A 19,559-nucleotide genomic window follows, 5' to 3' on the forward strand; every position below is an offset into this window, starting at 1 on the left:
GGTAGTGGACACGTTTCAGAGGTCCAAAGGTCTAAGGTTCGGCGGAGCGCCCCTCCCCGACCCCGGTACAGAACACTCCCGGCGACCAGGACCGACTGGGGCGTGTCCCGGGGACAGACCTGGCACGGCTCGGGGGCGGAGCTTCCAGGAGGGGCGTGGCTCTTCGGGCGGGGGCGGGGCGTGTGCGGGACGCGGCGCGCTGCGGGGCGGCCGACGCAGGCAAAAGCGGGCGGTGCGCGGACGGCCGGTCGGCGCCGCGCGGAGCTGGCAGCAGGATTGGTTGCGGCACTCGCGTGTCAGGCGGTTGCTAGGCTCCGGCCGCGCGCCCCGCCCTCGCGCTCAGCGCCCTCTCACCGCCCGGTACGTGCTCGCGCTGAGGCTGCGGCGCGGCACTCGCGCTCCTCGGGCTCGGCGGCAGCGGCGGAGGCGGTGGCATAGCGCCGAGTCCCCGGGGAGCAGTGGCGGCGTCCTGCAGGCACTCGGTGAGTGCGCCGCCCGTCCCCTGCCGCCGTGCCTGGCTGCCTGGGCCCCCGCCCCCGCTGCCGGCCGGGCCTTCCGCGGAACACCTGCTGCTGCTCGCTGGTCGGCCCGGGGCGGGGACACGGCCGCGGACGTCCTTGTGGGTGAGGCGGCGGCGCGGTTCGGGGGAAGCCGCCGCTTTGCTTTCTGCCTCGCAGGCCACGGCTCGGGATGCTGGTCGACCCGGCCTGGGCTGCGCGCCGCGGCGATGGTCCAGGCCTAAGTCCGGGCCGCGCTCCCGGGAACGTGGGGCCTGCTTATCGGCTGCGGGCGTGTGCGGCCTGCGGGCGGCCTCTTGGGCTTCCAGCCGAGGTCGCCGCCCAGTTCGGCCGGAGCCCGAGAATGGGGTTTTCAGCCCCCGCCAGAGGCGAGGAGGGGCGCCACCGTTGCTCGGTTCTGCACACACCCTTGGGTCCCCCCCTCTCCCGCCCACTTGAGCTTCTTTGGAATCCTACTGTCTTTTCACCTTTTCAGTTGGTATTGTAGGACCAGGCTTCACCCACGTATATTTTTGGAGGCTGTCCCCAGAGAGAACGCATTTTGGGCTCAGAATCCTTTTATTATAATTCCAAGTTAATTTCTTACAAAGTCAAGTGGTGATTTAAAATGCATCTTTTGCTTTCCATAACTTGAGAGGCAGGAGCTCTTAGATTTGTAAATTGTTACTTCAGAATTAGTTTTAATAGTGATTTTGAAGTTTGCCTTGGTCGGAGCTAGAGCCTGGGTCAGCCCGTTGATAGCCTAGAGTTCTAACTTAAGAACCCGGCCTGCTGTTTCCCTAAATAAGCGAGTAGAGGTGATTCCTGGCATGGAACCCAGACTCCGTGCGGGGGGGGGGGTGATGTTTATAGGACAGAAGTCCATATAAAGACCTGGATGTCCTTCCAGGTGTTTTGGAATTTCTAGTGTAGATTGGGTATTGTAATTTTATCAAGTTGTTCTATGCTTAGAGTTTAGAGAGACATTGTGATAATTTTGGAATGTCTGTTTTAAAAAAACAGTTTGCCCTTAATATATTTTGGAGGTGTAAAAATCCAGTTTGAGTCTAGATAAGTTAAATTGAACTTTGTTTGCCTTGGAGCCGGGAAAGAACTCATGTCCTGCATGCTTAAAGGAGGCTGAGGAGTGGTTTCATGGAGAAATCAGATTTAAGGAGAGAGTTGGATGTGTAGTGGAAGCCTGTACCAGGCCTGTGGGGTACTGTATAAAGGTAGGAGTAAGCAGTACTATGTAGGCAACAAACATCTAGTTGGAACATGAAAGCTTGTGTTGATATGTGCTTCTGTTGAAAGGCAGAGGGCAAGCCCTCACTGTTCTGAAAAATTGATTTGGCAAAATGCATTCATTCATTCACCAACTATGTGGCTTTATTACATGCCAAATTCTGTGGTAGGTCCTGGGGACCCATGTAAAAGAGACTGGTTGTGCCCTTAAGGAACTCAGTTTGGGGGCAGCAGACGTGAGGGATCCACTGAGTGCGTGCGCACGGGGCTCTGGGAGCCTGAGTAGAGGGTATTCCTGAGTCGCGGCTTGCAGGGCCAGCAGGAATTAGCTGGAGGACAGTGAGGTCTGGACATAGGGAACCACATTTACACCAGTGCCTAAAATAGCACCACTGAGTCCTTCAGCTTGGCAGGTGGGAGTCTGGGGTTTTCTGGTTGTGGTCAGGAGTTTTAGCTTTATACTCAAGGTGTGGAAGCCAGGGAAGACTTAATCAGTGGAGTAGCATGATCCAGACTTGTGTTTAGAAGGGTCTCGGTGGTGGTCACAGAGAGAATGGCGGGAAGGGGAGTGCATCAGGACCTCTAGCAGGGAGATGAGCCAACAGAGGAGAGATGGGAGGGAGGAGGAACCATCTAAGAAGAGAGGCAGAAAAGGTAGAGCGGAGGGGATGCCAAGCCAGGACAGGGGAGGAGGCTGCATTCAGGAATGTGTCTGGGGAAGACAAAGTATGACCAAAGATTTGAACTACCTTTTCTGATGGAGCCAACATGTGGTCGCCACGCAAGTTTGCTAGTGTATCTTAAACGTTGAGAATGTTAGGACTTGGGGAGACGTTGGGGCCATTTCGTCAAATAGACTGGAATAGTTGCTTGAGGAAGGAGAGGCCTGGCACTTGATTGTTTAAAACCTTATCTTTCACCTGAAGCTGGAGCATTGCATTTCCTCTTGGGCAGAGCAGGTGTCTTAACCTCTGAGAGTAAATGTGTATTCATTTTTGCTGAGTCAGATGAGGGCATGTTTATTGCTTTACCTCACAGTCATTCTAGCTTCTGCTGCTCCCTAGGTGAGTGATTTGATGGACCAAGGCAGCTGCATTTGAGGCCCTTCTGTGTGCCTGTTCTGTGTGCACTATCATTAATGCTTATGAAAACCCTTTATACAGGCTAAGGAAGCTGAGTTACAGAAGACTGATTGTGCTTAAGGTCACGCAGCTGTCATCATGTGTTCGAGTCAGATTTTGAACCCAGATTGAACATCTGGTTATACCCATCTGCATTTGTGTTGCATCTAACTGATAGTGATGGCCTCAGCTGGGTGCTTCTCTGGCTGAAGATCAAGCCTAGGCGTCTGGTGGTGGGCACAGAGACAGGACAATAAGAACCCCCACATGGAACTCTGAACACACTGTAAAGGACTGTTCCCAGGAACCAGGATTCATCAGAACCTTCCTGGGGCCTGTGCTGGATTCTGTGGGGACCATGCTGAATAAAGCCAGGGAAGGCAGACTTTAGGGGAGGAGCTTGCATTTGAGATGGACCTTCAAGCAGGGTTAATGGTTTGACTGGTAAAGGAGTATCAACAGGAAAGTCACACCTTTTCTGTGTGTTCTGGAAAATTGGGTTAGGGCCAGAATGTCACATGGAGGAGTTTGGAGTTGTATAGGAACAGGAAACTTTGAAGGTCTTAGAGCACAGCTGTGGTGGGATCAGCTCTCGGTTTTAAGATGTGAGCCCCCAGTGTTAGTGTGGAGGCTGGACTGGACTGGAGGACAGTTGGTTGCTGTTGTGGTCCAGTGGGGAGATAGTGGACCTGAATGAGGATAGTGGTCAGCAGTGGGGTTAAGGGAAAAAGAAGGTTCAAGATGAGTCAGTTCAGCAGATATTGGGCCTGAATAGTGCTAGTATCGACAGGGGCCTACTGTTGAGTGGAAGGGGCAGGAGATGATATGATATAAGATGACAGCATCAGCCAAGTCCTGGAAGGACTTGAGAGACTTGGAATAAAGAAGATCCCCTAGGCTGCAAAACCCTGGTGGCGTAGTTGTTAAGGGTTTGGCTGCTAACCAAAAGGTGAGCAGTTCAAATCCAGCAGGCACTCCTTGGAAACCCCATGGGGCTGTTCTACTCTGTCCTGTAGGGTCGCTATGAGTCAGAATCAACTTAACGGCAACAGTTTTTTCTAGGCTGCAAAAGAGGAAGAAGATTTGAGCCAGCCTTTGTGGCAGGCAGGTGAGACTAGTAGAAAAGAGTGAGCAGAAAAGAGTGGAGCAGGGAAAGACTAACATGTCTGAGGACCAAGGGCTGGACAGGCTGGAGCCAGAGGAGTTGTCCCCCGGGGGAAGAGTAGGGCAAAAGATTGACCTGAAGGCTAAGCTGGGTCAGTGGGTAGCCCCTGGAAGTTCTGAGTAGGGTAGGATGGTGCCTGTGCCCCTGGCAGGAAGACAGGAGACCAGTTTTGAGTCTTTCGTAGGGGTGCAGGTGAAGGAGGCAGACGAGGGTCCAGAGGGTAATGGTGAGGAAGAGGGGTACTTATGATAGAGATAGGATTTGGTGACCTGCTTGATGGGGCAGGGAACCAGTGTGTTTAAAAATGGCTCCAGCTTGGGAGACTCAGAGAATCATGGTAGGGCTGATGTAGCTTTAGGTTATACCCTTTGAAAGAATTGCCGTTGGCTTGCAGATTTGACCTGTGTAGGCAAACTGAGGGTGGCCCATGGTGATGCAAAGTCAGAGTCGCCTTGCTGTGCTTGACTTTGAGTTGGGTTTATTTTGGTCATGTCCTTGATAAGAGGCATACAACTAGCCTTCCTGAATGGCAAGTGATGATAGAACCATTTTATGGATGGTCAAAAATAAGAGTGAGGTTTGTGTATTGTTTCTAGCCTGCATAGGAAGTCAGCAATGAGAAATTTGATTCAATAGTCAGGTTCCCTTGTGCGCTGTATAGGCTTGAGCCAGTGCAGAGCATGACTGGAGCCTGGAGATACTTCCCGTGGAATAAGGTTATGGCGGTTTTAAATATACTGGTTATTAATTTGATCATTTCACAGTAGGTCTTCGTATGTTCGAGTCTTTGGGTATTAAAGCTGTCTTCCTAGGAGTCACAAAGAGCTCTGGTGGCACAGTAGTTAAAGCACTCAACTGCTAACTGAATGGTCAGTGGTTTGAACCTACCGGCTGCTCTGCAGGAGAAAGACGTGGTTGTCTGCTTCTGTCAAGATTTACAGCCTTGGAAACTATGGGGCAGTTCTACTCTTATCTTATAGGGTTACTATGAGTTGGAATCGACTCAACAGCAATGGGTTTGGTTTGGCTCCTAGGAGTCACATAACCTGCTTTGCCTTTTGACAGTCTCAATTCTGATTATTAATAAGAATGCTCAGATAGCAACTTCTATAAATAAGGTTTTAGATTAGTTTACAAAATTACACCAGCCAGAGGGCTTAATTTAGCCTTAATGAATAGGGTTTCCTATTTTCCTGTTTTTTAGGTTTGATAGCTAAACATTTTCTTAGCCTTATTTTGAGTCCAGGGTGGAGAGATAGATGGGATGCAGTGGTACAAGATCATAGACTGAGGGTGTCTATGAGTTGGTGAAGCTGTGCTGTGTTGGAGTGATGTCTGCACGAAACTCTAGCAGTGTGTTTACTTAATTTATATTTATGTTTTAAAAGGAAGATCCTAATGAGAACAATCATTTGAATAAAAAAAAATCACTTTTTTGACAGAATGTCTTTCTCTTGCACATCATGGGGTATATGTAATAGTGTTGAGATTTTGTTTCTCAGTTACACCATTTTAAAAAAAGCTATTTTTTGTTGTTGAGAATATACACGGCAGAACATACACCAGTTCAACAATTTCTACATGTACAATTCAGTGACATTGATTGCATTCTTCAAGTTGTATAACCATCCTCATCCCTCCTTTCCAGATTGTTCCTCCTCCAATAATATAAACTCACTGTCCCCTGAGTTTCTTATCTAATCTTTTGAGTTTGCTGTTGTCAGTTTGATCCCATGTAGTCCTTAGAGAGCGCAATGGTCACGGCAGACATTTTTTACTAATTAAGCTGAATTATTGTTTGGTTTAAAGAAGATTTGAGGGGATATTTCTGGTTTGAGATTTAAAGATTATCTCAGGGAAATAGTTTTGGGGTTCATCCAGCCCCAGTGGATCCAGAAAGTCTGGAGTCCATGAGAATTTCAAACTCTGTTCTGTGTTTTCCCCCTTTTGATCAGGATTCTTCTATGGAATCTTTGATGAAAATGTTCAGTAATGGTAACCGGGCACCATCCAGTTCTTCTGGTCTCGTGGCAAAGGAGGCAGTTATTTATGGAGGCAGTTAGCCACAGATTCCATATCGTCCTCCTATTCCTGACTCTTCTTCTTTCTCTGTTGCTCCAGGCAAATAGAGACCAATTCTGTGCCTTGCCACATGCAAGCTTTTAAGACCCCAGGCACTACATAAGGAACTAGGAGGTAGAACAGAATCAGTTACACTTTCTTGACCTAAGTGTTTTAAAAACACTGTTGTGTAAAATATGGCCATTGGAATTAATTTTATATCTTTGAAACTTTATTGCTTTTGGTCTTGGATTGACTATTGGGTCTTCTGTACAGAAAACAGTTCATTTTCATAGTAGTGACCTTTGGCAAAGAAGAGTGACTAATTAGTGGTGTGGGCAGGAGACTGAGTGGTATTGCCCACTTCCTTTTGGGTTGGTCATTGTGGCATAATTATACTTCATTTGTGGACATTCACCAATTTCCGTTCCTTCTTTTCCTGTAGGGTCTCTGCTCTTCAGGAAGATAAAGCTTTTAAAGCAGCCTTGCACTAGAAAGTGAGGTAAGGTAACTGCAAAGAGAGATGTCTGCAAAAGAAAGATGGGGGTAATCATGTACTTGGCAAAATGTTTAATCACAGAATTTTAAGATGCTTATAATGGGAAAAAGCTTTATCAAATAACAGATGTATTTAAAATAAGAAATGTGGTAGATACACATAGAAAGGAAAGGAAAAATCCCTTGTTGCCCAGTTTTATTCTTTCTTTGAATAGGAAATACCAACACTTGGTACAAATTCAAAAAGTTCAAAAGGATTATATAGGGCAGAGGGATCTACCTTCTACCCTGTCCCCTTAGCCCATGGTGCCCTTCCCTAGAGGCAGCCATTATTTTCTGATTCCTGGGTGTCCTCCAGAGATAGCCCTTGGGCAGCGTTTTTACTGAGTTTAGGTCAGAGTAGAGATAATTTTCACCCTGGTTTTTCCCTCCTAGCGTTATATCATGAGGTTTGTTGTGTAAATAAAACGTTTCCAATAGTTAACCTGCCCCTAGTTCTTAGACATTTGTTTCTTACTTTGGTTGTAATAGATAAGTTTGCAATTAACATCTTTGTGCGTTAAGTTTTTTTTAGAATCTTTTTATCTATCATTATTATATTAAGTATAAAGCTTTTGACAAACTGAAAAATGAGATGTGACTTACAGTTTTGTAGGAGTATATCTAGAATGTCAAGTAAGGCAGGTTTGTATTTTTATTTTTAAGGACTGTATACGTTATGCCCAGTCCCTTTTCTGTGGCTTGCATTGATTTGCAATTTTTCTAGCCACTTAGAGACCTGGTCTCAGTGTTCCCTGTCCTGTGGATTGCATGTACAATCACAGATTCATTCTTCCTGAGGCAGTCACAGCCCTTGGATACCCTCAATATAGGGGAGTGTGCCAGATGGGGGGAGCTCAAGGACTAGGAACATTTGGAAGGATGCAGGGAAGCGGTGGCCAGTGCCCAGCATGGTTCTCTATATTGTAGTCTGCTCTTCATTTCTGTGGGTGTTAACTTTTTATATATGGAGTGTGGAAATCTAAGAACAAGAGATAACTCTCACAGAGTTCTTTCTAATAATCGATATATACTGTATATGCATTGAAACAGAATAGTGCAGTTGAAAGGTGTTTCTCTTGTTTGATTTTTGCGAGTGTTCTGGTCATCTCTGTTTTCCCTCTTCATTGTGCTGGGAGCATTTCCCAGCAGGCACCCCCTGGGTTGACAGGGGATTGCTTAAGAAGATTCCCCAGGGTGTCTGTGGAAGAAGTGAGCCAATTCAGCCTTGGTTGTCATAAACTCCTCTCTTAATTAGCTCAGTTGTTCTCCAGATCTGGAGATATGCTAGCCAGTTTTTGCCTAGAAAAATGATATAATCAATAATGGAATTCCAAATACCATTTCCTTTTTATTTGGCTATGAATCAGAACCTGGGACTCTGTTTTCTGGGCCCTTATTTCACTATGGAATACTTCCATAAAAACACGTTTCTCTTATTTCTCTGTCTTGTGTACACTCCTACTTGGTCCAGTAGGTTAGCTTTGCATCGGAACTGTCCTGACCTCAGCGAGCCTTGTTTACTGATTTTTTAATGTTGGAGCCCAGCCTGGTGAGTAGCCCTTGAGCAGGGGTGGATTCTGGGTCTTGGGGGAAGATAAGGAAGTGTAGAGAACTCTACTCTACCCCTTCTGTGAGTTTTGACTGAAGAAGCGTCTTTTGTATTTTTAGATTTTTGAGCAGTGTTTGGAAGGTTGAATTGCCTGTATGGAGAAATTTGGTAGGAGGAGACTAGAAGAGACGCTCTTTATTAAAGATCTAAAAATAGAATTCATTAAAGTCACAAATAGGTAACAGTAGGATTTCTGTCGCACTCTCTCCTGCTCTGGGTTTGTGCTACTGGGTGTTGCTTCTGCTTACCTGGAAGGATCACAATATTTTGTCACCAGGGTCAGCAGTATAGACTTAACGCACTGTTGCTTGTCAATCTGAACATGTGCTTTTTCCTGTTTTAAAAGTAGTTTAAAAAGTGACTGGATTCCTTGGTGCAGGGGAGAAATTCTTAGCAGAAAAAATTGGTTCTTCTGTTTGCGGTACCAGTCCCGAGTTGGCAGGGCCTGTGAGGCCCCCGGTCTCCTTGAAGCCCTGAGCATCTTTCCTTCTTGTTGGACATTATTGACCAGATAGGGGATTCCTTGGCAGGCTGGCCAGCCCACTTGGTTTAGTCACATGGTACCTCAGGTCTCTCCTGACGTTTTCAGGGTTCTCTTTTGATTCTATCAGCTGGAGAGGAAAATGGTTGCTTATACTTTTTTCCTATGCAGGCCTCTGGTGCCCCGGGCTGCCTGTGCCCTTTCCCTCAGTGTGAGGGGGTGGAGGAATGTCCTGGCTTTCCATCTCGCCTCCCTCCACCGTGCTTCCTGGGAGAATGGGGCCCATTGTGGGCTGTGGCCTTGGGAGGGTCCTCTGCTTCAGTGTCAGGCCTGCTGTGGCCGCTGCGTCCGGTCTGCTGTGGTCCTTGGGCCTGGAGGGACTGGCAGCCCAGCATGCCCTTGTTTTCTTCCAGGCTTCCTTCCCTGCTACCCAGGAGTATTCTGAGGGACAGTGCTTATGCTGTGTTTGCCCTAGGTCTGGCCTCTGATTTTATCATCTTTTGATAAGCATTTTTGTGGATCCCTTCGCAAGTCTGAGATTTCTTTGCAGCATATCCAAGGCCATATTTGGAGAGCCAGGCCGGCTGCTCCCAAGGACGACTGAGTGCCGAGTCACAGAAAGCTGAGTGCTCCCTTGGGGCCTTTCCTATGTTCTGAATCCACTGAAAAGTGTAGGGTTAATATGTTTGTGAGTGAAATTGGACTTTAAGTTCTTGGTTTTTTTGTTTGTTTATTTTGGCCTCAATCAACTTTTGAATTGATTGAAGATGCGAAATTCCAGGTAGGGGAAGCCACAGGGACTCAGCTTTTTTAAAAACAAATTTGTTCTGGATATGGGTGCTCTCCCCTGAGATCAAGCTGCCTTCCCCTTGCCTTTCCTTGGGGCAATTCTGATCCCACACCAGTTGTGTTCCTGGAAAGAATGTGTGTGATACTTATGGTTTCTGTGAGTGGACAGATAGAGATCATCAGCCACTGCTTTTTCAAGGAGACAGATGTGTGACCAGATATTGTGCTTCTGTGAAGGGTAGATGAGTGAGCTGGTGGTGGTGGGGCGGGCTGTGAAGGAGTCCTGGTGAGGCCTCCCTGAAGTTGGCAAGGGGCTTTTCTATGCAAGATCCATATGATGGCTTGGACGGCTGCTGGGGAATTTGCTCCCCTGAAGTCCAGATAGAGTGATCCTGGAGCTTTTTCTTGATCTTCTGAGTAAAAAATTCCATTTTTTTGATGATGCTTCAATATGTACAATTTCTTTGCCTTCTGTGGAAGTGTATTGTGAAAGGAGCAGCTGGCACCAGCACTTCCCCCCACCTTTTTTTTGTTTCATTTATCATAGGAAAAAAACCAAAACCATTCTGTTTTATCCTTCTGTCTGAGCAGAGTGATACGTTTCTTTCTGTGTTTTAGGGCTGGGATTGGTGTTTTGTTTTTATGAAATGAAGTATAAAACGTACTTGCCATGATGAGATCACGCTGCAAATGGCCAGCACTTGTTATAAGATGGTATTGAATTTTCTAAAGAAAAGACTCTTCTTTCAGATAAAGCCTGGTCATACTGTGGTATATTAGGTCATAACTTCCCAAGAGGTGACGTCTGCCCTTGTTTTTTGGCAAGATGGGCAAGATTTTTGGCATAAGCCAGATGGGGCTGGGCAATGAAAACACTGAGTGCCCTCAGAGGTAGAAACCTGGGTCTGAGGAAGGAATTTACCAGAGGTACTGAGTCTCCTCTGACCCTCCGTCCAGTGTGACCTTCAGTAAGGCACTTGACCTCTCAGCCTCAGTGAAATGGGGACATAGTATGCTGCCCATAGGCTGCTGAGAGTGAAATGATGGCTCACTAGTAAGGTACCTGCAGAGCGCTTGGCAGCCCTCCATAATTGCTACTGGTTATTATTACATCTGTCCTTTTTTTTTCCTCTGGTATAAATTAAGAGTTTGCTATTTAATGAAAGCTGGACATACTTCTTAGGTTGAGTGGTAGGTTCATAGGTTTTTTTAAAATTCTGGCTTGTAATAATGTATACAATAGGTTATTTTGTATGTTTTAAATATCTTTATAAAAAATAAACTTAACATGAGCCATTGGTACCTCCTGGAAAGCTTCTCTGGCTTGACTACTCAGAGGCTTTTGAGTGATGCCGTGTCTTGGCACAGTGGTCCTTGGAAGCACTGGCACGCCTCCCCCCCACCCCCCCATGACTCAAGAACTATAGTAGTTTGAGGATCAAGGTTGCTGTTAACTAGACAACATTGTTTAGATTTTAAAGGAGTTTCTTTGGAGATTCTTTGACATGCCCAGGTCTGTCAAAGGTCTACGTTCAAACCTTACCTGTGAAGTAGACCATAGACCAGCAAGGTTGCTGAGTGAGTTCAGAATTACTAGAAAGTGCTTATTTTCTTTCTTTCTTTCTTTTTTTTTTTTGGTATAACATTTATTTCTGTCTGGGTTATCAACAGCAATGCATGCGTATTTGGCTGGTTTTCAAACGGCTATACATACTTATTTTTTCCCACACATGACTTCCTGACTGGGTAACTTATAATTTAAAACTTTGGCTTTTCGGCCAACAGATGCCTTTGAGAGACCTGGAACACATGAGTGTTCCCAGTTGAATGTTAGGCAGCTGCAGATTCTGTACCTGGCGTATGTAATTCGTTTTTACTACTGAGCTATAGTTGGAACTCTAATATTTAGAGTTGTAACTTCTTAAAACAGGAATTTTAAGTGTCTTTTTGTTTATTTGCATTTTTTAATTGGATGAACTTAGTGTGGAGTGTTTGAACGTTATGCTGTAAAGTCAACATCCTCCCTTGAAACCTGGACTGTTCTCGGCTTCCTGACTCCTTGAGCAAACCAAGCACGGAAATGTTGGTGAGCTCTGGGAGGTGAAGAAGACAAGGGTACAGGCACTGGCCCTCAACTTCTGAGCAGAAAATGGTTGTCCTGAGCACAAAAATTAGGTTTCAGTCTCCCAGGTGATGAAGGCCCCATATTTTATGATTCCGTGCTGATGGGTAGCTGGGCTCTGGGTTTCCGGTGGAGAAGCCTGCGGGTGATTTTCAGATAGTGAGAGCATTTATTCTCTGACCTTTGTGGAGAGCACTGGCTGTTGTCAGATAAGAAAATGACCATGATACCACCAGAGGGGAGCTGAAAATAAAGCTCTAAATGCTCATTCTAAGTCCTCTGACAGGCTAGAGGGAAAGCAGAGCTCACAGGGCTGCTCCTAGCCTGAGTGGGGGGCAGGGCAGTGCTGAACAGGCAGGAGGCTGATTAGGATCTCAGGAGAAACACAAGAAACCCCTGTGTGGAAGCAAGTCCCATTTCTACTGCAGGTGCTGAAACCTAGAGTCATAGTTATTGTGGGGGGGATTATTGACCTTGACAGTTGTATTTTAGATTTGGATCTGGGGTGGGGAAAGCAGGACACACAGCAGTGTACACAGTGGATGTCTGTATTTTTTAGCTAATGTGTTCCTATGTATGTAAGCAGGATATATTACACCCACAAGAGATTATGGGTGGCTGGTTTAAGATTATTTGTATTCTGTAGGTACTTTTATACTTTTTAGAGTGTTTATTCTATGCCAGATTTTCTTCTAAGTGTTAGCTTACTTAATGAATCTATGTTATAACTGGAAAAAAATTTAAAAAGTGTAATTTGATCTAGAAAGTGTTTAAATGTAATGAGTCTTAAGCAGAGTCCCTGGGTGGTGCTGTTAACATGGTCACCTGCTAACTGAAAGGCTGGAGGTTGGAGCCCATCCAGGATCACCTTTGAAGAAAGGCCTGGTGATTTGATTCTGAACACTCACCATTGAAAACCGTGTGGAGCACAGATCAACTCTGACACACGTGGGGGTTGCCATGAGTCAGAATCAACTCATCTGCAACTGGTACTGGTAAGCAGCCTTATAAGACAGACTTGCCAGTGGACTATGGAGGGGGACTGGCTGTTGGTACCCAGATAGTGCTGGGTTTATTTGTTCGTTCATTCAGCAAGTGGTTTTTGAGTCACTGCTATGTCCTGGGCACTGTGCTAGGCTCTGTGGGTAGATCTGGCGATGGAGGAGATAGGCATGGACTCTGCCCCACCCTGCAGAAGAGGGAAGAGGAGGAGTGAAGGTTGTTTTCCCTCCAAGTTTTTCAGAAGACAGTGTGGTTTGGAGAGGCCAAAGTCCCACCGCTGGCAGATGTTCTCCAGCAGTCAGTGTGCCTCTGAGTCCCAAATGTAGGGGGTACTTAGGCCCGTTTCAGAGGGTGATGTGAGGAATCAGGGAGAGGACCTTGGTGAGATGGCAGGCAGTTGTTTTAGATTATTTTCAAAGCCAAGCTGACATTTGGGCATACACAGATGCATCTGTGACCTGTTGGGCCATTTTCTGTCCTTAATGCAGAACGTGAGTGTTCTTGGTGGGGATGTGAGATGGGGTTTCAGGGACTGGTTGAGGATCCTCTTGGTTTGGTGATGATTTGGATAAGGATTGGGTAGGGCTTTGAGGGGTAATTAGGTGAGCTACAGGGAGAGATGGGAAGGGGATTAGGGAAGGTGAGCCTTGGAAAGGACAAGGGAGGGAAAAGATAACAGTGAGTGGAGGCACTTTGCTGAGCTTGCTCTGTTAATCCCTAAATCACCTGGAGGAGGCAGGAGATGGGGGATTACTGTCTGGGAAACATCGAAGGGTGGGGGCTAGAGAGCACCGTGGGGCCAGGTTTTGGGATGGGAGATGGGTCTAGTGACTTTGGCCAGCCTTGAGATGATGGAATTGTGGTGGTATAGAGCCAGCTTCTGAATGGAAAGTGAGGTAGTGAGGCTGGCCCAGAGCCTCGAAGGCAATGCTGGTGTGTTTTACCCTTCAGTCTGAGGAAGTCAGGAAAATCTGCATTAGAGGGAGTTATGACTGGATGGGACACGTTGTGATTGTGGAGCATCCAATTAAAAACAAACAAATTAAAAAAACTCAGCCTTTACTCCATCCCTGGGAACCAGCTGAGAGATGGACAAAGGAACCAAGCAGGTGGTAGTCACAATATCAACTTGATAACTGACAGAGCTGTTGGAGAATGAGACCTGGATGAGCGGCCCCTATGGGCTTCCTAATGCTGAACCCTAGAATTTTATTTTTTTCATTTTTTAAATTTTGTTGTTGAGAATATACATAGCAAAACACCAATTCTACTGTTTCTACACATACAGTTCAGTGGCATTGATTACATTCTTCGAGTTGTGCACCCGTTCTCACTGTCGGATTGAATTGTGTCCCCCAGAAATGTCTGTCGGCTTGACTGGGTCATGATTCCCAGTACTGTATGATTGTGTAATCTGATGTGATTTCCTTATGTGTTGTAAATTCTGTCACTATGATGAGGTTATACTGATGAGGTCTGCAAGATTGGATAGTGTCTTAATCCAATCTCTTCTGAGATATAAAAGAGAGAAGCGAGCAGAGACACATGGGAACCTCATACCACCAAGAACGCAGTGCCGGGAGCAGAGCATGTCCTTTGGACCTGGGGTTCCTGCACAGAGAAGCTCCCAGACCAAGGGAAGACTGATGACATGGACCTTCCACCAGAGCCAATGGAGAAAGCGTATCCCTGGAGCCAAAGCCCTGAATTTGGATGTGTAGCCTACTGGACTGTGAGAGAATAAACTTCTCTTTCTTAAAGCCATCCACTTGTGGTATTTCTCTTGGAGCAGCACTAGGTGCTGAGACACTCACCCTCCTTTTCTGAGTTGTTCCTCCCCCATTAACACTAACTCACTGCCCCCTAACGTTCTTATCTAAACTTTCGAGTTGCTGTTGTCACTTGGATCCCGTATAGATAGTTCTTAAAGAAGCATAATGCTCAAAACCAAACCCATTGCTGTCCAGTTGATTCTGACTCATAGTGACCCTATAGGACAGGGTAGAACTGCCCTATATGGTTTCCAAGGAGCGCCTGGTGGATTCAGACTGCCAGCCTTTTGATTAGCAGCTGAACTCTTAACCACTACGCCACTAGAGTTTCCATAATGCTCAAGGCAAACATTTTTTTTACTAGTTAAGCTAGATTGTTGTTTGGTTTTAAGAAGACTTCAGGGGATATTTTTGGTTTAAGGTTTAAAGATTATCTCAGGGCAGTAGTTTCAGGGGTTCATCCAGCGTCCCTTGCTCCAGAAAGGCTGGAGTTGATGAGAATTTGAATTTCTGTTCTGTATTTTCCCCCTTTTGATCAGAATTCTTCTGTGGAATTTTTGATCAAAATTGAACCCCAGAATTTGAGAGAAGTCCCACCCAATCACCTGTGGGGCCACACTCTGTTCACCCATCCTGGCTGGACTCCCAGGCCCCATCCCTGTATACCCCCAAGGCATTCTCTCTCCTCCCTACGTATGCTGCTTTGCAGAGTCTCCAAGCTCCTCCAGGGCTACTTTTATATTTACTGCTTTTTAAAAAATATATATATATGTATATATTAAACTTTTTTTACTTTATTAATATAAAATAAAAGAAAACAATACAAAAAAATAGCTTAGTGAATTATAAGGCCAAGAAATAGAGCTTTGCCTCTACCAGCAGCTCCTCCATGCCCCATCCTCATCACAGCCCCCCATCCTCATCACAGCCCCCCCCCCCCTTTTCCGAAGGTAACCCTTACATCTTGACTTTTTGTATTCTTTCCTTACATCTTGACTTTCTGTATTCGTTGCCTTATGTTTCACTATCGTTTTATCTTCCGGGTGTGAATCCTTAGGCAGTGTAATTTAATTTTGTCCATTTTAAAAACTCGATGTCTTTTAAGTCTCTTTACATTTCTCTACTCTATCCCTTTTCCTTGCACTTACCTGTTGAAGTCTGGGCCTTGGACCTGTGGAGTTTCCCACAGTCAGGATTTAGCAAGTTGTCTTTCCTCAGGGGTGCTTCCCTCAGAAGTGCTGCCTTCCTCTCGTTATTCCACACTTTGCTCAGAGCAGATACCAGAGCACCACTTCTGTGGGAGGATGGTGGGGCAAGGAGAGGTCAGGCCCAGCACTGCCTCTTCGGGACTCTGCAGTCCTTGTCAAACCAGTCTCCCCAGTGGGTGTGACAGGTGTTGTAAGAAGAGAAGCCCATATGCCTCCTCTAGACTGATTGACTGGGATGGGTTCACAACATTGTCCTGGTGTTACACTGTCCTTCTCCCCTCTCAGCTCCCCTGCCTTTTATTATCTGCCCACCAACTTGTCTCCACTCTTCCGGTTTTCCTCCCTTTTCCTCTTTGTTTATAGGGTGTTCTGACCGGAAGAAGTTTTTTTTTGAGGATTAGGAAAGAGGTTCTTATCTGCTTGATCGCTCACCATCTGGGGGACTATGGAAGCATATTTTCCATCTGTAAAATGAGGGGGTCTTATGGTTTAAATCAAACTTTGTTGTTGTTGTTAGGTGCTGTAGAGTCGGTTCCAACTCCTAGTGACCCTATAGGACAGAGTAGAACTGCCCCATAGAGTTTCCAAGGAGCAGCTGGTGGATTTGTACGGTTAGCAGCTGAGCTCTTAACCACTACGCCATTCTGTTTGACAGATTTCCTTTGTGTTTGAAAGCTCTTTTGGAGAGTTTTCCTGCTTTTCCATATAGGGCACAGCCCCTGCTGTGAGGAAATGAGGAAATGGGTGGGGCTTAGGGAGCAGCCAGAATCTAGTCTTTCTCCACCCATATCTGCGCCATTAGGCCAGGTGGGCTGGGTGAGTAGTGAAATGCTCTGTGGGCTGTGGTCATGGCCTCACCTGCCGGTCTGAAGCTCTGAGTACAGAGACTTGCCTCCTCTACAGAATAGGGAGGCGTCTCGGCTGCCTTGCTGTGGCCACGCTAGCAGGTTGCTGACCATGTGGGAAAGTGGAGGGGTAGACAGTGTTGCTTCATTGTGAGGCCGTCTCGGGCTCCAGCCGCAGGAACTTGTCAGCTCATCCTGGCTGTTCTCATGTCATGTGCAGGCCCCACCCCAGCTGGTGCTGGAATTTGTCAGGGAGCCCAAGCCTGTGTCTGGTGTGAGAGACACTTCAGAGAAGGTGTGAAGGAAGAGCCTTCAGGGAAGGAGCCAGTGCCCATCTGATTGGCTGTTGCTGTGAGGATCTAGTGATAAAAGCTATGCCCCTGGTCTGCCCTGTATCTTTGTTGTAAGGACTCTGGAACCCTGGTCATCTGAGCACAGGCGGAAGTTATCCCTGAGTAGGTGTCACGTGATGCACTAGGATTGATTAGGCCATTCCTAGTGCCAGGACACCTAACAGGTACCTGTGGTGTTTTTGTTTGTTGTGCCATTATTGCACACATTTAAAATTTTTATTTATTTTACACTTACATAATTTTGAAGCCAAGTAAGTTCTGATTTTTGCATTTTGTATGTCTGCCAAAGTTTCTTAGGCCTAAGGAGGTAGGCCAGGTTTTGTTTTCTTGTTTTGAACGCAATTTTGCTGAGGCCTGTCCTCTAGTGAGAAGAATATAAGGAATTCTAGAGTCAGCGAGGCGTGGGCTGTGTGGTGGAAGGGCTGGAGGGGCTGCTGTCCACTGCTTAGGAGCCACCTATAGGAGTGAGTGTGGGGCTGCCAGTGGCCAGATCTGGGTGGTAAGGGCAGGGCTGAATCTCCTACAAGAGGCACTACTGCATACATTTAAAAACTGAGTTACTTAGAATTTGATGAGTTCGAGATCATAACCATGGCTAGCTGCTGAGATTGTGAAGCAGGAGTTAAAGGCCACGTTTTCTAGTATGGGCTGCTCTGGTTTTCTCCCCCCTAAATTTTATTTATTTTGCTGTTGTTAAGAATATTCACAGCAATTCAACAGTTTCTACACGTACAACTTAGTCCCATTTATCACATTCTTTGAGTTGGGCAACCATTCTTACTCTCCTTTTCTGAGTTGTTCTTCCCCCATTAATATAAACTCACTGCCCCCTAAGATTCCTGTCTAATCTTTTGAGTTGCTGTTGTCAGTTTGATCCTATATAGATAGTTCTTAAAAGAGCATAAAGCTGAAGGCAGAGATTTTTTACTAGTTAAGCTAAATTATTGTTTGGTTTTAGGATGGCTTCAGGGGTTATTTTTGGTTTAAGATTTAAAGATTATCTCAGGGCAGTAGTTTTAGGGGTTCATCCACCCTCCATGGCTCCAGAAGGTCTAGAGTCCATGAGAATTTGAAATTCAGTTCTGTATTTTCCCCCTTTTGATCATGATTCTTTTGTGGAATCTTTAATCAAAATATTCAGTAATGGTTGCCAGGCACCATTCAGTTCTGGTTCCATAGCAAAGGAGGCACTTGTTCATGGAGACAATTAGCCACACAGTCCATATCCTCTTCCTATTCTTGACTCTCCTTCTTCATCTGTTGCTCCAGGTGAATAGAGACCAGTTGTTCTGCCTTGGATGGCCACTTGCAAGCTCTTAAAACCCCAGGCACTACTCAGCGAACTAGGAGGCAGAACAGAAGCACTATATACATTATTAGGCCAGTTAACTGGGATGTTCCATGAAACCATGACTCTAAACTTCTAAACCAAGGAACCAAATACCATGAGGTGTTTGGTTGTACACAGGCAGCCTCAGCAACTACTCTTTTGTGTGTGTGTGTGTGATTGTTGTAAATATGGAGCCCTGGTGGTGCAGTGGTTAAGAGCTTGGCTGCTAACTAAAAGGTCGGCAGTTCAAATCCTCCAGCTGCTCCTTGGAAACCCTATGGGGCAGTTCTACTCTGTCCTGTAGGGTCAGTCTGAGTTGGAATTGACTCGACAGCAATGGGTTGTAAATATATCTATCACACAACTTTTACCAATTCAACTTTTTACAGGTGTACAACTTATTGATGGCAGTTCTAGTAATCAGCTGTGCAACCTTACTCTTAAATGAATGTGATTTTTCCATCACTGTTAACCCCCTTCTCCCCTTCCCTCCCACTCTTGGTAACCACTAATAAACTTTAGTCTGTATACATTTGCCTTTTGTTGTCTTTTTATATAGGTGAGGTCATACAATAATTGTCCTTTTATGATTGGCTTATTTCACTTAGCATGTCTTCAAGCTCCATCCATACTGTAGCATGTATCAAGACTTCATTTCTTCTATTGGCTAAGTAGTATTCCATTGTATGTATGTACCACATTTTGTTTATCCATTCATCTGTGGATGGGCATTTAGGTTGTTTCCACCGTTTGGCTGTTGCTGCAATGAACATTGGTGTACAAGTCTCTCTTTGAGTCTCTGCTTTCTAGTCTTTCGAGTATGTACCTAGGAGTGGAATTGCTGGGTCATATAGTAGTTCTATTTTTAGTTTTTTGAGAAACTGACACACTTTTCCACAATGGCTGTGCCATTTTGCATTCCTACTAGCAATGGATAAGGGTTCCAATTTCCCCACACCCTCACCAACATTTGTTATTTTCTGTTTTTTTTTTTTTTTTAAATCTTAGCCATCTTAGTAGGAGTGAAATGGTATCTCATTGTGGTTTTGGTTTGTATCTCTCTGATAGCTAATGACCCTGAGCATCTTCTCATGTGTTTGGTGGCCATTGAATGTCCGTTTTGGTGAAATGTCTATTCAAGTCCTTTGCCCATTTTGTGATTGGATTATTTGTCTTTTTGTTGTTAAGTTGTTGAGGTTTTATATATGTTTTGGTTATTAGATTCTTGTCGGATATATGGTTTCCGAAGATACTTTCCCAGTCACTAGATTGCCTTTTCACTTTTTTGGCAGTCTTTTTTTTTTTAATCTTTATTTTTTATTGTACTTCTGGTGAAGGCTTACAGAACAAATAGTTTCTCATGAAACAGTAGTACACATGTTGTTTTATGACATTGGTTAACAACCCCACAACATGTCA

At 45.5% G+C, this 19,559-nt stretch overlaps 1 protein-coding gene across 4 annotated transcripts in view; it reads left to right on the forward strand.

The window, feature by feature from the left end:
• Positions 1-217: 217 nt before the first annotated feature.
• DAG1 (dystroglycan 1) overlaps positions 218-19,559 on the forward strand; it is a 65,879-nt gene continuing 46,537 nt past the window's right edge. Inside the window, exons 1-2 of one of the 4 annotated variants that reach the window (XM_004368534.1) lie at positions 218-360; positions 6,535-6,586. The gene's annotated coding sequence lies outside the window, so the exon portion shown is untranslated. Of the gene's footprint in view, positions 361-410; positions 483-6,151; positions 6,592-19,559 lie in introns of those variants that run through there. The other 3 variants (XM_023726892.1, XM_004368535.1, XM_023726899.1) reach the window with 3 other exon arrangements.

Source organism: Trichechus manatus, unplaced genomic scaffold, assembly GCF_000243295.1.
Source record: "Trichechus manatus latirostris isolate Lorelei unplaced genomic scaffold, TriManLat1.0 scaffold00001, whole genome shotgun sequence".
In the NCBI taxonomy this organism is placed as follows: domain Eukaryota; kingdom Metazoa; phylum Chordata; class Mammalia; order Sirenia; family Trichechidae; genus Trichechus; species Trichechus manatus.